Below are 6,051 nucleotides of genomic sequence, written 5' to 3'. Positions count from 1 at the left end.
TAAGTCCAGTGAGTTTTCCAGGCCATAGTTTCAAGTTGTGTTTTCTGCTAGTGGACGTGCTTGCTTAAGGCATCCAACAGCGCATCATTGTGGGTGCTGTGTTGTAAACCCACTCAGGGAACCCCTGGAAATGCTTTTTTTGTAACTGAGGTCAGCTTGTGTTTTTTACAGTGCGGGCTCACATGTAACTGCTAGCACAACACGCCATGGTGCGCCGCAGCGCATGGGTGGGAAGGAGCTTGGAGCAATTCCTTTGTAAGCTGCCCTTGCGGTCGTGCCCCTGTGCGGTGAGACTGCAACAAATGGTGTTCCCAGCTGCCTTTGGCTCCAAGCTTAATCTTACTTGGTCATAGTTAAACTTGCAAAAAAACATTTTCTTTTAGTTCAAATTAATGTTGTTCCCCCCCCCCCCCCCGTTTCTCTCATTGCAGGCTGAAAATCATCCAACTAAACTTCCTTTCTTCCTTTCCTGGTGTCACAGCTCATGTTGAAAAGTAAACATGTTTTCAGTGATTAACAGCAAGGACTAGGAGATGTTGCTGAGTAACAAGACGAATACCTACCCCCCTGTTTTGTAAATGGCCAGCGCTCTGACCAACTCTATGTTTACAGATCATATCTAAATTGTGTGGGTTTTCTGTGGTTACAACTTTAAAATTTGATATATGACATGCATATCAAGTTGTATTAGGTCATGCTGTCTTCTGTTGGAGTCAAATTACTTTGCTGTTTAATTAAAATGTCCCTGGGTTAGAGTGGCTGTCTCCCTGCTTTGCATTACTTAGGGGACCATCTTTGCAAATCAGGATAACTGAAATAATCTGGCATGTCTTGAATTACAATAAATACTCTGTATGAGGTTATCCAAGGGTTCATAAAAATGCTTCAATTAATATTTGCTTCAAATAAAACAGGGTTATGTGGAGGTGCTGTCAGGGAATAAGGGACAAAAAATTACGTTTATGAGACTAGGCTTGACAATCTGGTATCTCCCCAGGCACATCAATTACAGGTAGCAATTAAGTAGGCACTGTTTTGGGTGTGTGGATGACCATTTTGGCTACCAAAAAGATTCCTGGCAAAGAGAGGTGGGGAAGAGGGAATTCCCACTGAGCACACCATGTACCTGTTGCTTCAGAAATAGGAGACTTGAATTTGCATATGGCAGACTGAATTACTGAAAACAGGGTTTCATCATCTCACCTGGAACTGGAAAGCTTGGTGGTGGAGCTGCTGCTGCCACCTCAGTTTCTCTGGAGGGAAGATCTCCCTTTTGAGGGTCTTCCACCTTTTTTGAGTTTTATCTAATTTTGCTCAAGAAGTAGTATCACAAGACTGCAGAAGGCAGAGTTAATTGAACATAATAGACAGGAGCAATTAATTTGAAACAATGTTGAATCAGTAAGGACCAAAGGTATTGAAATTCTACGCCATTGGAGAAATACCAATAAAAACCTGCCTCTGCCTGACTTTTACATGGGTTAGGGCAGTGTCCATGGTGCAAGAGGATGCTGAAGCCTCCACTTACCATATTCCTCCTTTTTCTTTTTTTTTATCTCCACCTCAGGTGCTGTGCAAGCTAGAGGTAGAGAGGAGACAAGGACTAACCATATTTTATTTCTTTACAGCTCTTCAGACATTTCTTCAAAGAGGTAATATTGTGTTGGAACTGTATTATTTGTGCAAAATGGCAGTGCATGGTGCCAGAGATAATTGCTTCAGCTAGACATTCCTAGGCCATAAGCTGTCTAGAACTGAAACTGGAAGCTAAGTTTCCTGTCAGCTGTGGGAAGCTGTCAGAAACTGGTGACCACCTTGTGGATGGAGCCTCGTGGGAGATCTGTCTTCCTGGGAGGATGACTGGGGCTGCAGAAACTGGCCTGGTACTTGTAGCTTTTGCTAAAACTAGGCCAACAATTCAAATTCCCTATGAAAATTAGCAGATAGGAAACAAACCACGATTACAAAAAATTTTGTGTTGCTTTGTGTTTTGCTTTTCAGCTTCCTGTTTCTTGGAGAAATAAACCTGGGATCAGCCAAACTGAAAGAAAATTCTCCTTAGTTATTATCTCCTGATTACATTTAAATGCATGTTCAGTAAACACCAGTCAATCAGCTGAGTCGTGTTGCTTAACTATTGCTGTAGCACCTTAGCAGAAAATCCAGGTGCCCTTAACCGTGTATGAAAATACCTGCAGCAGAGGCCAAATATTTTTTGAGTCAGTCTGCACTCCAGTGCAATTGCAGTGTTAGAAATACTAAGCTCTAGTGCTGTAACCCACTTTGAAGGGGAGATGCTGCTGCTTAAGAGATGTGAACAGAGGATTTTCTTCGTCCTTCAGACTGAAGAAAGTGAGATGGAGCAACCACCAGCAAATGGCAAGGAAATCTGCATGGAAAGAAGAATAAATTCTCTTCTCTTACAAGTTGTCAGCCCAAACTGCTATTCCCATGACTTCCTTTTTTGTGCAAACTGCACGAAGAAGCAGATTGACTATTTGCCTTTCTGGCAGGGATGATAAGACTCTGGGGAGGGAGGATAGTTTTTCTTCCCATGATGTATTTCTTTCTGTGTTTTTTCCAGTAAGCAATATACACTGTATACGCTGGCATATGAACTCAAATAAGGAGAAGTGGTCAGAATGTCTAGTTGCAGAATAGCCCTTGCACCTGTGCTTAGTTTTTACCAGACAGAGCCTTTACTGCATACAGCTATACCTCCAGCTACTTTGGATGTATTTTTCCTCTCAGATTTGCCCTCTGTGTCAAAGTTTGGGATTTGCTTTCACTCAATTAATTGCCTGAATAGAGAATTCAGTTATCAGCCTTATTCATGTGTGTTTGAACTTCATCATATAGACTGAAATAGGTTTTAAATAATTTGTAAGGCCTGAAAAAGAGCTTTACTTGCTTCATTACAACAGTTTTCAGCCCACAGCTATTTTTGTTGATGTTCTGCTCTTTAGCTGCAACAGCAAGATAGTGCCTTTAGATAGTGAAGCAATACTGAATTTTGAATGCTGACTTGTTTTCCCTGGAACAGCATCAAGAAAATTAAGAGGTTTAGGTGCCAGGTGGAGATTAGAGGAAGAAAATTAAATTCAAAACAGGAAGTGGAGAGAGGCAGGCTCCAATTCAACCTTCATGACATTTCCCTCCAAGAGGAGAAGAGTATTGACAGTTATTGACCTGTCACTTGCCGGTTACTTTCAGTTCTGCAAAACTGCCAAGGAAGCATGCAGTTTTCTGCATGCTTTTCTAAAGCCTTTAAAAGAAAAATGATGCTAGAGAGTTTAATAGGCTGGGGGCGGGGGGGGGAAAGGCAAACAAGCAGTCCGAACATGTGCCTCCCACGGTTTCGCTGGGCAGTTCTCCACATGCCTGTAATTCAGCTGCCTGGAAATAGGCTCTGCTGAGCCACCGCAGGACACCGACACATCCCTTGCCAGAGATGGGTGCAGATAGAGGGAAGCAACCCCAAGCTTGCCAGGTGGGTTAATGTAGTGCTGCATCTACAGTAACAAAGAGCCTTGCCGTGACTCAGGAGATATTTGCTCAGGCACAGCACCGGACTAATGTGTGGCTGGCTGATGGAGAAGGGGACAGTTCCCTTGCACCTGCCTGGCGCTGGCCGTGGAGACGTACCTGTCCTTGCCCCTGGGCATCCACATCCCAAGGAGACCACCCGATCAGCTGTGAGCAGAAATAAAACAAAGTTCGAGGGGGCACTGCTGGCAGCTGACCAGAGTTTGCCTGGCAGGAGGGACTGTGGCCTGTGTACCCTCTCCATAAGCACAGTGAAAAGCAATGCAGGTAGCAGCAGGGGAGAGCTGCTTTCTTGTCAGGACAGCAATTCTTCCTTTCTGATAATTTAGCTTGGTGAGTAGACGTAGTTGGCAGTCAAAATATTGTGATGAGGGGTATGTGGCAACCATCCTGTAAGTCTGTACTACAGCTTTTAGCAGCTAAGATGTGGAAAATGCATATTGATACAGTAGCGATTAAAACAGAAATACCATTTTTTCATGCCTCATTTCTTGTCAAGGATTACCTAATACTAGATGCATTTTTTTCCCGTGTCTACGTCTGTCTTGGTTGTAGCTCATATTTCCATTTTTTCCTTTTGTTTGAGACTCACTATAATTTCTCTACCAGCTCCATATACTTTAAAATGTGCAATTTTTCAGAACTTACTCATTTTTCAGTTTAAAGTAGCTTATGATGAATTGGAATAAAATATAGAAATGCTGTGTGTCTAGGGTGGCAGTGAAAACCTGCTTCAAAAGCCAGTAAGACAGGTTCGTCTGATGGAAACTCATCCGCATGTATCTGGCCCTGACTGTTTTTTGTGGTAATTCAGGGATGCTTTTATGGGGTAAGCGCACAAGGGTTGTCAAGGCTGAGATGGTGCAACCATTGCATCATAGTGCATTTAGCAAATGATCATGCTGTTCCCAAAAGATTACATAGAGAAAGGAAAAAATACATTCCTGAATAGGACAGTTTTGAGCATTTTGAGCCAAGGAGTAGACAATATAATTTTTCTGTTTTCCTTCTCTTCAGACAAATCACTAGAGCTTTTTAGTGTCTCCAGTCTTACTTGCTGAAGCTGTCAGCTCTGAGGTGTAAGAGGTCAGCACACACTCACTTGGCATGGGTTCATGGGCTTGTCATGGTGTTTTATCCTATTTTTAAAAAGTCATAGAAATTGCAAAGTCAGAGCAACATTGTTCCTACTTATGCCAGTGACTTTTCTCTGAGCTCCCCACCCAAAACAGTGCTTTTCAAAACAGTTCTGAACAGTGTGTTGGAGTCCTGTATCCCATGCTGCAACATCAGCTTCTTACGCTCTCTCGTCTCACAGTGCCTTCTCCACCTCCCTCAGCTCTCACAGGGTCTATCTGGCCCTTTTTATTCCATGCTGTCCCCAGGCCCCAACACTGGGGTGGGCAAGAGATGGCATACTACACTGTGGGTCTTGCAGCTGGGGGGTGCTGACCGGCTGGCCAGGGTGCATGTGCTGATTTGCCTGTTAGCAAGCTGCAAAAAGCAACACCATTAGCTGTGAGGTCCTGTGGGATGTTACCCCGTGGCCGCCTCCTCCACCGGGCTGGAATTTATTTTGCTATATGGGAAGAAAAGGTTTTTAAAGCAGCTGAAATGATGTAGAGGTTGCTTACATGAACTTATGTCCAGTGTTCTGGATACAACGCAGTTCATAATCTTCCTCTATTAACAGCATAATTTAGCAACTCCAGCAGACCAGTCGCAGAGGGTCTGGAGAGTTTACTACAGATAGGACAAATTTAGTGATGTTTTCATGAGCTGATTAATTTGTATTTATGGTGTTCTCTGACCTTCTGACACACTGGAAGGGTTTTTCTTCTCTGCAGTTACCCACTTGAAAAAACAAGGAAAAAAGACCTAAACACTCTAAATACATCAAGGCATCAACACAATTAGAATCAAGGCATCACAAATTCTGTTTTAGGATAACATCAGATACCAGAAGACAAGCAATGTGACTGAAACATAGCATTTATGGGTGGACAATGCTTTAAATGAAAAAACATACAATATTGATTTTTTAATCAGTGTTGTATGCCTGCAACAACTTATCCTTGAAAAGTTGCTTTTGAAGTTGTCACTGGATAATGAGGATCGTATCATGGAGGGGCTGGCTAGCAGTTCCAATCGGATTGAATTTCTTTGCTTCAGGTCAAGCTTTACACGTTTATTTATGAACCCCACGGTTCTACTCTGATCCTGAGCATCCAGCGCTCCAAGCCTGCAGTTTGCAAGCTACTCTTCAGCTGGGATCAGCGGGGCTGCTTTCCCCAGTGTTTACTGCTAATCCAGAGCTACTGCAGCCTCTCCAGCTGGATCTGGGCCACGGCAGGGAAAGTGCCACGGCAGGACTGTCCACCCACATCCCCACCACGGCCTCCCCACGGGGCACACGCTCCGGCTGCTCGGCTCTTGCCCACCAAGAAGGGCTTTCTTTCCTATTTGGCTGGACGCTTAGAAGCTCCTGAAGCTGAGACACAGATC

This window comes from Aptenodytes patagonicus, chromosome 5, assembly GCF_965638725.1.
Source record: "Aptenodytes patagonicus chromosome 5, bAptPat1.pri.cur, whole genome shotgun sequence".
NCBI classification, from domain to species: domain Eukaryota; kingdom Metazoa; phylum Chordata; class Aves; order Sphenisciformes; family Spheniscidae; genus Aptenodytes; species Aptenodytes patagonicus.
This window is presented reverse-complemented; position numbering follows the sequence as displayed.